Source organism: Mus caroli, chromosome 8 (assembly GCF_900094665.2).
Source record: "Mus caroli chromosome 8, CAROLI_EIJ_v1.1, whole genome shotgun sequence".
Taxonomy (NCBI): domain Eukaryota; kingdom Metazoa; phylum Chordata; class Mammalia; order Rodentia; family Muridae; genus Mus; species Mus caroli.
In genome coordinates, this window is record NC_034577.1 from 98,983,152 (window position 1) to 98,996,334 (window position 13,183).

Consider the following 13,183-nt stretch of genomic DNA (forward strand, 5'->3'; position numbering starts at 1 on the left):
TGTCCTAACACGAAGTACTGCCCCTCCACCCTCGCAAGGTAATTCAGAGATGCTGTGGTGGTCAGCTTTTCCTCTCAGGTGCTCCCCAAACAAGAGCTTCATTCTCCAAGAACTTGAAAGAAAACAGCGACTGTGCTTTCTTCCATAGCTGCCTCCATTTGAGAAGCCGAGATCCTTTTTTTTTTTAAAGCACCTTCCAGATTGGTGTGGTGGAGGGACATTCCACAGGGCAGCTCCGAGCGGGATCTAGGAGAGGCGCTAATGGGGCTGGGGGTGCTGGGAGCAGAGATTCCTGCAGTTGGAAGAAATAAGTACTTAAAGCAAATGCTAATGACTGAAAATGTTATCCCTTCTGCGCTTTTAGGAAAAAAAAATTAAAGTAATAAAGGCTCACAGCCTGTACCATGTCTCCAGTCACTCCACTGAAATTCCCAGGAGGGCCTTGGCTCCCCCCTCCTCCCTTTAAAAATGGTGGACCTGGAACCACTTATAGGAGCGGTTTAATAAGAGGCAAATGTGTTTTATATTTTGTATCTTGTTAAGTGAGAAAAGATGGGTTCTCACAAGTAGTCTCTGGGTGCAGATTTGAGTGGTCTGTGCAGGCAAGCAAGGGGATGCTTTGCCAGCGAGCATCTCTGTTCTGCTCCCCCATGGCTACTTAAAATCTCCTCTCCCATGCCACTGTCTGTACTCCCCCTCCCCCAACATCCTACATCACAGAGACAGCAGAGATGAAATAGACTCGAAGTGCAGATCCAGGAAACTTGTTGTGTATCTGATTTACCAATAATTTACTTCTCATTTGATTTAAGTGAGAGTGGGGAGAGAAGAAGAAGAAGAAGAAGAAGAAGAAGAAGAAGAAGAAGAAGAAGAAGAAGAAGAAGAAGAAGAAGAAGAAAGGCACTTCAGCAATGACCTTTCTAGGCTAACACAGTCTTAAAACACAGGAAAAGGAGGATTGCCGGCCAGGATGGAACAAATCATGATAGCCAGCAACTGAAACAATTTGCAAAGATTTATGCAGAGGTAGTGTGTTTATTAGAGTCTAAGCTGGAGACGGCTTGCACCTGTGACAAAAATGACATCTACCTCCACCCTAAATACAGAGTTGCACTTATAATAGCTCACTGGGAGCTGGATGGGGGAGAATGATTTTTTAAAAATGTATTTTATCTTAGATATACAGTTTTACAAGGAGACACATTCCCTTTCTTGTAATTTTTTTTATGACCTTTGGGTGCCAGATAACACCATTCCTCCTGTCTGCTTTCACTATTCAGCGCTGAGGAAGCCCATTATATCTGTCTTTGATCCGGAGATCGGGGCTGCTAAAACTGATGGCCACAATTAAAGACAGTCCTGTTGAAAACCTGACCTCCGTCTGCTCTCAACTGCATGTAAACTTTTCAATATGGATGTAATTTGGTATTAAATTACCCATGCTTTATTGCTTTTTAGTACAGCCCTGTCTGTTGCCTTTTAAAGATAAAGGTAACATAAAAGAAAAATTGTGGTGTGGCTACATAATTATGTAATTATAAACTTGTTTTCCTACATTCAGAAAACCCTTTGTGTGTGTGTGAGTCTATTGAAAAGTAAAAGGCTGGTAGGATCTGAGAAGTAGCGTGTGTGTGTGTGTGTGTGTGTGTGTGTGTGTGTGTGCGCACACACACACACACACACACACACACGCACGCACGTGTATATGTTTTTCCGGTTTCTGCTCTTTTTAACTTTGACATCCACTGTGCAAAATAGGTCATCACATTTAACTACTTGAATCTACATTCTCAGAAAATGTTCTCATTTAGGTGGATGGGAGGTTTGTGAAAGATGGTCTTTGGCTGTGCGTTTAGCATTGGCTGGACCAGGATAGAGTTTGCACTGGGGATGTAGGACAAAGCCTGCTTGCTAATGTACAACTGGGGCCCATCAAAGCCACCTGGGAAGCCCCCAAGTGTCTGGTATGAATTCTTGGGTTATTTCAGCCTCACTGTGCTTAAAATGAAAAGTGATGGCTGTGTGTGTGTTTTAAATGTGTACTGTTTTTCTTTGTGATGAATTGTATGTGTATGGGTAATGTATTTCATAGTGAGGGACTGGAACAGACTCCCTCTAGCTTGGCAGAATGGTGTGTGAGCAGCTATCTTGCACAGGGATGCCTCTCTTAGCCCTAGTGTCCTTCTGTTATTTCAGTTACGAGGAGCTGAAGTGAGGTAGCATTTGATACAGGTTTGGCATTTGATGTAGCAGGGCCCTTGGTGAGCACTTGATTGATCTCTCTCTGTGTGTGTGTGTGGGTGTGTGTATGTGTGTGTGTGTGTGTGTGTGTGGGTGTGGGTGTGTAGGTGTGTGTGTGTGTAGGTGTGTGTGTGTGTGTGTGTAGGTGTGTGTGTGTGTGTGTGTGTGTGTGTGTGTGTGAGAGTTGAGATCTAAGATCACCATCTCGTTATAATATGTTCAGGAAGCACAAGAGAGATGGCTCAATGGTTAAGAGCACTGGCTGCTCTTGCAGAGGACTTGGGTTCGATTCCCAGCATCCATAGGAAGGCTTATAGCCATCTGTAACTCCAGTTTCAGGGAACTTGATGCCCTCTTCTGTATTCTGTAGGTACTGTAATCACATGGTGTGCTTATATACACACACAGGCAAAACAAGCATTCACATAAAATAAGAACAAGTCTCTTGAAGATGGGGAGGAACACTTGGAGACGTACAGTTTGAGTAATAGTGTTGCTGTGTATACATGGAAATGTTGGGTACCCTGGTTCCTTTCCTTGTTAAATGTGCCATGGCAAGAGTGTCTAATGGAACCTCACATAAAACCAATCAGACAAAAGGCCGATGTCAGGACAAGGCTCGTGAAGTCCAGTGGAGTTTTCTAGAAAGCTGAAGACTTCAGAAAGTGAAGGTTACAAGTTAGGGGCCTGTGGCACGGAAGCCAGCCTATCTTTCCTGTCCTCCAGACCTCCTTTCCAGCTCTATGTCTGGTCTGTGGTTCCCCCAACCCCATTCTTATAGCACACCAAGGAACTGAAGCCTGACCTATGTTGTAATTCATCTGGTTCCTCTATAAAAGTTGCATCCTGCGGAAAACATGTGCTGGCACAGTTGTGTTGGCTCTCATGCAAAGAGGTAATTCCAGAACAGCAAGGGAACACTAAAACTAGATTCGGGTTAAACATTTAAACGTCACCCCCCAGGTTCACTTACTTTAGGGACTGAAACCAGAGGTTTCTGCTTCTCTGGAACATCCATGGAGCCACTGTTTGAATAGGGCATGGCCCCCTCACCTCCAGGGTTGCCCACAGCAGAGATAAATGCAGGCATTGAAGACTGAATCACAGGGCTAGACCTGTGCTCTCCGGTAGAGTTGCTACTATGATCTACTAGTGTAAAGTGACTGTATAGTAGACCTCCAATTCTTCAGTTAGCTGCGGTTAACCAGTTTTCTGTCCCTGTTTAAAAAAAAAAAAAACCCTAATAATTCATTGACCTGCATCAAGAAAGTTTTATCTTGGCACAACACTTCCAAAGTTTCAGTTCATCATCTTTGGGCCTTGCTTTAAACTCATCATAGAGCAGAATGTTGTGCGGAGATCATGTGGTAGTACAAGCCTTAGAGTGTCGGAACCTGCTTTAAGGTCACACTCACAGTGACCTATGACCTTTTACTAGGCTCCACCTCTGAAAGGTTCTACCATCTCCCAGTTAGCACCCTCGGTTGGGGACCATGCCTCTAACTCTAGGACTTTGGGGGTGGGCATTCCAGATCCACCCTCTATCCCACCCCTACCTCTCAGATCCTTAGTTGCAGGGGGCCACTGGTTGCAGCCATGGACCCTAACCATTCTCAGAGGTGAGTTTGCATGGCTCATCTCTGGGCTCAGCTCCAGGCTTTTCTTTGCCAAGTCATTCCACCTCAGTTTGTTCGTTTGTACAGTGGGAATGATAATAATGACAGCTACTTCTTAAAATGGATGTTTGAATAATTAAACAAGGTATGTGTGGGGCGCTTTATGGACCTAGAATAGTACTACCTGCATAATGTTCTGCAGCGAAAACATTGTTCGATAACCTTATCGTTCCCTATGGAAACTGCTGGCCAAAGATGACTACTGGACTTTAATCATATGCGAGGAAGGAAATGGAAGTTTTACTTTTGCTTACTCTTAATTAAGTAAAATAAAATTTAAATATCCTCACAGAGCTAGGGCCCAGGCTTAGAATGAGGCGACCACTGCTGATAAAACAGTAGTTTTGGTTTTGGAGCTAGGACCCCATAGCTAAGCTGGAACTTGCTTTGTTACCCAGGCTGGCTTTGAACCGATGATCTGTCTACTTAGCTTTTTGAGTGCTGGGGCCACAGATTTGGGCACCTCCTCTGCCTAGCCATTAGCTTAAAAATTTATTTTATTTTATTTTATTTTTTATTAAACCTCTTCAGTAACTTAGAGAGGGGCATAGTGAGATACCATAAATTTGTTCTGCAGTTAAATATGAATGTCCATTAAAGCATTCTTGATCATATTTATCATAGTATTCATTACAAATAAATAATAGTTGCCCATTTAGCTAACATTTTATTACTGTGAACCAAATTTGTTTGTAAAGCCATGAAAACAGTAAAGTTACGAATAGCACTCAGCAGGCATTTTGAAGTGATTAGAGACCACATGCTATAGTTGCCTTTTGTTTAACCGTTCCTGTAGATCTGAATTCTGTGAGAGTTAAAAATGCATAAATTACTTCAAAAGACTAGTGAGAACATCATTATTTCTTTTCCCCTTTATGGTACCACTGATACACAGACCGAATTTGATATTTTAAAGATGGTGGTTGAGTCAGCTGGGTTACTGTCTAGTGTTAAATCATTTTATCCGCCAGCGTCCTTGTGTATTTCGTCCAGAACCACAGAGTTGAGGGAAACAGATGCCTTCATTCTTACAGAGGAAGAGATCATCTCTGGTGCTGAAGCAAGAGCTGTTCCACCCGGTAGGCCAGCCAGCTCTGGCTCTCCTTTGCCTGCCAGTGTATCGATTACTTTTCTGTTGCTGTGAGAAAACACTATGACCAAAAGCAATCTGTGCAAGAAAGAGAGTTCATTTTGGCTTATGTTCCAGAAGGAGAAGAGTCCGTCGTGGCAAGGAAGCCATGTCGGCAAGCAGCAGGTCGGGAGGTAGGAGAGCATCTCTTCAGCTGCAAGCAGAACTCTCAGAGAGGGAAGTAAGTGCTTTGTGGCCCAGGGCTGTTCTCCCTCCAGCAAGCCTATGCCTCTCCGCCCCCCCAAAGAACGCTGTTGACTGGGGACCAAGTATTCTAGTTCACGAACCTACGGACCTACAGGAGACATTTCTCATCCAAACTGCCACATTTGGGTTCCCAGGTTCCACCCACTGCTCTCCAGGGATGTAGGATGGCGAGCAGCTTGAAGGCGAAGCCAAGGGCTTTATGCTCCTCTTGCATCTCATGGAGCTAGGAAGTCAGCATTCTGAAAATACTAGCTAGCAGAGGCTGGGGAGTGGCTCCCTTGGGAAAGTGGCTAAACTGAGTCTAGTCCTCATCGCCCACCTTAAGGAAAAGAGAAGCCAGGGCAATATTTGTAATCCCAGCACAAGAGAGGCTGAGAGGGGAGGAGCCTTGGGGCTCCTTGCCAACCAGCCTAGCTAACCCCGTGATCTCCAGGCTCAGTGAGAAACCTTGTCTCCAAATACAAGATGGAGCCAACTGAGGAAGCAGACCAATGCTGACCTCTGACCTCTGACTTCCACACATGAACACGGTCATTGATTGTTTTGATTTATTTCTGGACTTTTTTTCTTTACTGTCTTCTTTTTTAAACAACACATCTTGCTAGGCAGTTGTGGCTGAGTGACTAGGAATTCCTTACTCATTTCTACTTCCAGAACCTGGGACACTACTTCTTGCAGCCCAAGAATGAAGCCTCTATTTTAGAGAATTCAGATTGTCAGGGAAGTCTGTACAGAAGTATGGGTCGCTATCAGCAGGGTATTCGCCTAATCTTTGTTTTTTTTTTTTGTTTGTTTGTTTTTGCTTTTTTTTTTTAAAGCTCACTTTATTCAGAAATATTTGCTAAGAATGACAGCATCCATTGGAAAGAAATCCGTTATCAATTAAAACTGTGGGGGATGGGAACATAGCTCAGTGGTAGGATACTTGTTTAGCATGTCAAGGTCCTAAATTTAATGAGAGAGAGAGACAGACAGACAGACACAGACACACAGAGAGAGACAGAGACAGAGAAAGATTTCAGAGAGTAGAAGAATGGCTATTAATCTTTGAGGATAACTTGAAAGATCGAATCCTGTGAAGTTTTGAGAACAATTTAGCCCCTTTACTCCAGCATCCCATGGATTATCTTCATCCATATCCACTTGAGCATTTCTTTTCTTCAAATACTTTAAACCACCTTTGCTGGTCTCCAGAAGAGCCAACTGTCAGAGAAACTACTTAGTCATGGCCACCTGGACCTGGACTTGGAAGAGGAAGCCTGAGTCCAAAAGGACTTTGGAGGTCCAAGGAGTCCTGGAATCATAAAGCAAACGAACCGGATTGTAGATACAGCCAAGTTCAGATTCAGTTAAGCTCTGAAGGGTCCACAGCTTGCCTGTGTAGACACGAGACTTAACTTGCTTCCGTGAAAATGCGTCGGGAGTTCAGTGCTGGGTACGGCCAGTTTTTACAATTGTGCTGCCTGCCGCGTGGGGGCCTGGGCTGTGTTTTTATGAATCCCTAACTCCTCATTGAGATTACTTTATTTAAATGTCATCACCCAGATCTAAAACACGCTTTCAAAATAACCGTGGTGGCCATGGGATACAAAGTATTGGGAGAAGAAAAGGACTCCGTGAAACCAACTTGTGTTTGATATGTAGACATTTTTCAGTGCTCTGGGGGCCCCGGTGGTGGGACCGAGTCAGCTTTACAGCTGGGCCTGGCCATCCCAGCTGTGCGTGCCATTCAGAGGGGGACTGCCATCCACACTGGCAGGGTTGTGCCTTGGAGGCATTTGGGTCATTGGCGGAGTAGGATCAGAGGAAAGGTATAAAAAGTGAGCGGAAGCGAGAGGGGTCTATAAACTAAAGTCTTATGATGCAAGGTGGGGAGGGGGAGGCTCCTGGCATTCGGCAGATGGAAGATCAGAGTCGGTTAATAAGTTTGGGGCGCTGGCGACTAAAACCAGATCACTGGTGCCTGTCAGCTGGAGAGAGGCGTCATCCCAGGTGGACTGCGACCTGGTCAGCTCCGTTCCAGCGTGGGCCCGAGTATTCATTTCTCTGCAGTCTCGTTTACTTTTTTTTCAATCCTTTGTCAGGAGACAGCAGAGGGGTTGGCCTTTCCTCCCCCATGCTGTTCTGGGTAAAGGCAGAGACTGATGGTGCCAGCCTTAATTCCCCAAAGAAAAGGACATCCAGATTTATATGAATTGCCTTAGTTCTGAAACAAGAAAAGATAAAACAGGGTGCATTCACGTATTCACGGAGCAGGTGGGGTGTGCGCGCCGGCGCATTCTGCACAAATTCATTTATTGTTCCTGCCCTCTTATTTCTGCAGAACCTCGGCTCATTTTCCCCTCAATAACATGAAAGTGGTTTCAGCACATGTGAAATTTCAAACTTAAACTAGGTATCCACACTTCAAACATGCCCCCGGTGTGTGTGTGTGTGTTTGTGTGCCACAAGTTGATTAAAAGATCAGCATGGGCCCTCCAGGAACAAAAGCATCCCTGCCTCACCACCTCCCTGGCTCATGAGATTTCTCTATCAGTAAAACTAAGCAGCCTCTTTCAGATAGAACTGTGCCTACCATTCTGACATCTCCAGAAGGATGGTGAAATCTTGGGACAAGCATCGATTTCCTTTTTTGGATTTCTGTCACTAATCTTGCTTTTCTGCTCTAGGTTTGATCTACAAGAATAATATCTTATAGGGCAACTGTGTGTGTGTGTGTGGTGGGGGGGACGGGTCCAAGATGGGGTCCTGCAGATGTTTTCAATGTCCACTTACCATCCAGAATAGCTTTTACTAAAAGGGCATGTGGTGGTGCTATAAGCATTGAACACAGACAAAAACAAACAAGGGGCCAGACTTGGTCCATGGACAGTTCACTCCTAGACCACTATCTCTCTGAGCATGGCTGCAGATCAGCATCCTTTGGGGTCTGTTTTCGAAGAGTAGAGTCATGGGCTATGTTCCACTTATATTTCAGACTTGGGGCAACAGCTAAACTCGTGGAGTCTCAGTTTCCTAGTTTTTGCAAATGGGATGGTAACAGAACCTACTCGGGGCTTGCTGTAAGCCAGTAAAGTGTTTAGTGCTCTGCCTGAGATAAACTAGATGCTTAATAGGCCCTGGTTTTTAGTGCCATCCATATCCTGGCAAGTGTTGGGCACAGCTACGAATCTGTAGGACACTGTCAGCAGGTTCCTGTAGGCTATATCAGTTCCATGACATACGGCAATAGGACTCTGGAGGGTCCAGACCCTGAGTCTGCCCACTCTGAACCAGACATGTTTGTGGGCATGAACTTCTCTTATTAAACATCACTTCCAATTTCCCCCTTGAACACACAATTTCAAGGAGGTGTCTGCACCCTTGGAAGTGGTTATCCCAATCTCTTTTGAAAAATATTACTTAATCGTGCCCATGGAGCCCTGTTTCTCATCAAAAGTCCCATCAGACAACAGAGGCAATGTATGGCGAATTAAGATAAGGGTGGCAGAGAACAGGCCACTGTGCTACGATGTCTTCAATCCTCTGTTAGTCACTGATGGTGGAAAATTTTCAAATGTGGATTTCGCATGAAGTGAAAAGATTTGCCTCCATTCCTGTGGTGATTTCCCTGATGCTCAGTGTATGAACATGGACTGCAAAGGGAAAGGAAAAATCTGTGATCAGAGATGTAAGTTAAACAGCATCACTGACCTGCTTAGAAACCGGCTGAACCTACCCTTGAATAAAGAACAAAAATGTTTCTTCTTCTCCTCTTCCTCCTCCTCCTCCTCCGCCCCCTCCTTTTCCTCCTCCTTCTTCACCATTCCCATCATCATCACCAACATTAGCATCATCACCATCATCACCATCAGCACCATCACCATCATCAACATCGTTACCACTGCCAGTTTGAAAGGATTTTGCCTATCTGCCAGGATTATTCTGGTGTTTTACAGTTAGGGTGGGGATCAGGGTGGCAGGGCCACAGTTGGAGTTTATTGAGCAGAGGCAGGTATGCCATGGGCCATCTGCAGAGCAGTGGCTAGATAGCAGCCATTGTCACCTGGACAAAGAATGACCTCCTTCTGCAGAGTTAGTCACACTCCTATTAGAGAACCTTGGCTCCCGGGGAGAGAGCTTGAAGTCTTCTACTGTAGGATAGGCTTCCGAGTCAGGTAGCAGAGAGTAACTAAATATCATCCACTCCTTCTGAGAGCACCACACATCATCCTTCATCGCTGTAACTGTCCTCTGAGGCTCACCATGCTGAAGGCATGCAAACAGTTGTTCAAATGTACTCACTCAGTGAGATTTTTCATTTACTTTAAAAAAGAATTTCCTACAATGTGTTTGGTTCATACTTACCCCACAATTCTTCCCACTCCCATGTCCCCCAGGTTCAGGTGCCCCCCCCCCGCCTTTAAAAATAACCCATGACTTCAACTTGTGCTGGGAATGAGGGCATACACTGACCCTCCCTCTGAAGCCATAAGTGGTCCATAGATCCTCAGTTAGTTGTAGAGGAATTTTAACCCAGAAACATGGCTGCTTTGGCAAGGAATCACACCCAAAGATATGATCTGGCCAGAATGCAGACACACCCCAGATTACTATATGATCTGGCTGGAATACACACATCTTTAGTGCACACCTTTAATCCTTAACGATGAAAGTAAGGTTAGTTTGTAGAAGGAAGCAGAGGTGTTTGAACGTGACATCTAGTTGAGAGGCAGACAAAGTGAAGAATCAGAGGAAAAAAATTGACAGAATGAGTCAGAGAGAGGATAAACCCAACTTACACCAGAACAGGACAAAAAGAGAGGCTACATAAGAGGCGAGAGAGGGGGGAAGGGGTGTGGCATGGTGGGTGGTGGGGGCTGTGTATGTATGGTAGTTTTACTGGGACAGTTTTACCTATAGAGAGAATAAGCTAGACATAAGTGAAGACAGAATGAGCCAGAGAATGAGAAGGAGCCAGAAGATTAGAACAGATTGCCAAAGGTAGCATGAGGCCAGGCAAAGCAATTCAGTGAGAAGCCAGGAGAAGCAGGATTGAATCAGTCAGCTTGGAAGATTAGATTGTATGGAGGCTAGAAGCTTCCAGGTCTAGGACTAGAGATAGTTAGAACACAGAAGGAAATGCTCTGGGCTCAGCCTGAACTGTGTGTTCGCACAGCTTGGCTAAGGCTCTCAGCTCATCCCTCCATCTGAGTAAATAAAAGTGACATTTACAGTTAGTGCCGGGGCAGGGAAGGTTTGAATGGAGAATGAATGACTGAATCAGGGTTGTAGCACTGACCGTGTCCTTACCCTCATGCCCACCCTGTTCATCAAGGTGATTCAAAATGATTTCGACCCATTTCCCTTTCTTGCTAAGTTTTACTGCAATGGACATCACAGAACAGACATCCTTATCATCTCTCCTTCTAAGCACGCATGACTATTTTTCTAGGGTTGGTACTCAAAATGGGGTAAATAAACTTCATCTTTGGAGCTTGAGCATCTCTTCATCGATGTCTATATAGCTCACATGGAAAACTTCTGTTACTTTTCTTTGTTCATTTTTTTTCTCCAATTGAGTGTCTTTTCTTTCTCATACATGCATAGGACATCTTTATACATTCAGAGACACAATACTAAGTTATGTATATGGCAAACATTTTCATCTGGTCTCTAGTTTGTCTCCTCTTCTTGTTTAAGGTGTGTCTTATCAGGTGGAAGTTTAAGTTTTAAAAGTGAGGCCCAAATTATCATCTTTGTTTTAAGATTTTTATTTATGTGTATGAATGTGTGCCTGCTTGCTTGGCTGTGTTCCATGTGCATCCAGTGCCCTCTGAGGCCAGAAGAGAGTGTCAGATCGCTTGGATCTAGAGTTATTGATGGTTGTGAGCTTCTTGATAAGGGCTTTGGAACCAAAACTAAATCCTCTGCAAGTGCTCCACCTCCTCCTCTTCTTCCTCCTCTGTCTTCTCTTCCTCTAGCTCCTCTTCCTCTACTTTGTCCTCTTCTTCATCCTCTTCTTCCTCTTCTTCATCCTCTTCTTCCTCCTACCTTCTGCCTCTTCTTCCTCTTCTTCCTTTCCCTTTTCTCCCTTTTCTTCTCCTCCCCCTCCCCCTTTCCCATGACATACATACTCTGCCTCCCCTGTTGAGAATTCAACATCTCTATCAGCAGATTTCCAGTTCTCCACAGACTACAACCAAGAGAGCCAGTCATGGCCCAACCTTTGTTTTCCATGCATGCTCCCCTTTTGTAACGAAATCTTAAGAACACCAGGGTAACCAGCATCCCATAGGTGATGATTTGAGGTATGGTCCTTGTAAAAATTATGATCTATAGACAGTACAGGGAAATATCCCAATAAATTGTTATTATTTTTATTGTTTTGTTTGTGAGTATGTGTGTGCACACATGAGTGGGTGCTTGACGAAGAGGAGAAGGAGGAGAAGGAAGAAGAGGAGGAGGAGAAAGAGGAGGAGGAAGAAGAGGAAGAAGAAGAGGAGGAGGAAGATGAGGAGGAGGAGGAGGAAGAAGAGGAGGAAGGGGAAGAAGAAGAGGAGGAAGGGGAAGAAGAAGAAGAAGAAGAAGAAGAAGAAGAAGAAGAAGAAGAAGAAGAAGAAGAAGAAGAAGAAGAAGAAGACCAATACCGTCCACTTAAAATAAAACAAAACTATGTAATGATTGTGACTGGGTGTGTATATGCTGCAGGCTGCTTGTGGAGGTCAGAGGACAGCTTTTGGGAGCTAGTTCTCTCTTCCCTCCATGGATACTGGGGGTCAAACTCAGGTCTTTAGGCTCGTGTGCAGGATCCTGCTGAAGCTGTCTTGCTGGCTCCATAGCGAGAGGCAGGTTCTCCCCACTGAGCAGAGAGCCCACCATGTAGACTGGCCTGCATGGCCAGAGAGTTCCTGGGATCGCCACTCCTCGATGCCATGCTGAGGTTTCAGAGTCGTGGAGTTGTGCCAGGCTTTTAAGTGTGTTTATTTTCATCTTATGGATGTTGGTGTTTTGCCTGCGTGTATGTCCGTGTGAGGGTGTCACATCTTGGAGTTACAGACGCTTGCTTGTGTGCTGCCATGTGGCTGCTGGGAATTGAACCCAGGTCCTCTGGATGAACAACCAGTGCTCTTAACTGCTGAGCTGTCTCTCCAGATGTGTCAGGCTTTTACCTGGCCACTACGTGGGGTCCTGGGGCTCAGATTCAGGTCTTTGGGTTTGCTGTCCAGTGCTTTCACCTCCGGAGCCATCCCGCCAGCTCTCAACAAGATAAAGTCTTGACAGAGGGCTTCAAAACAGAAGGTGGCTAAACCACAGAGTCCTCTGTGGGTAGAAAAATGGGGAAAATAATTCTTTTGGTATCTTCAAAACATCTCTAATTGTACAGGAGGGAAACAGCTTCACGCTCACGCTATGGAAAAAAAGAGAGAAGTAAGTTTTGTTTTGTTTTGTTTTGTTTTGTTTTTTTTTAGTTTTGTTTTTAAGGTCAAAGCATTTTAATTTTGAATCCTATTTTGTTTGTGTGTGTGGTGTGTGTATGTGTTTCCATGAGTGGGCCCTGTTTCAAAATGTATCAAAAAGAAATATATATTTTTTTCCATTGCTTTGCTTGTGTTCTGTGTGTGGGCTGGCTACTTTTTGTCCTTGTGAACACTGTAATGGGCGTGTGCTTGCTGGCCTGAGTTGACACTAGATGTCCCCTCACTCCCTTTCCATTTTGTTTTGCTGAGGTGGGGTCCATCCCGCCAGTTCTGGCTCACCCAGCTCTCTCACTTGCCCAGGAATCCTTTGTCTCTGCCTTCTGAGTCCTGGGTCAGGATGCAGTCACTCCTGTGTACAGTTCTCATAGCTTCTGGAGATCTGGACTCTGTCTTTCATACAAACACTTTATCCACTGAACTGGACCCCAGTCTCTCCCTCTCCCTCTCCCTCTCCCTCTCCCTCTCCCTCT

General features: G+C 44.9%; 1 long non-coding RNA gene across 1 annotated transcript in view; it reads left to right on the forward strand.

Moving 5' to 3' along the window:
- Positions 1 to 4,927: 4,927 nt before the first annotated feature.
- LOC110299647 overlaps positions 4,928 to 13,183 on the forward strand; it is a 13,771-nt gene continuing 5,515 nt past the window's right edge. Inside the window, exons 1-2 of the long non-coding RNA XR_002378502.1 lie at positions 4,928 to 4,996; positions 5,125 to 5,231. This is a non-coding gene — a long non-coding RNA (uncharacterized LOC110299647). The remainder of the gene's footprint in view (positions 4,997 to 5,124; positions 5,232 to 13,183) is intronic.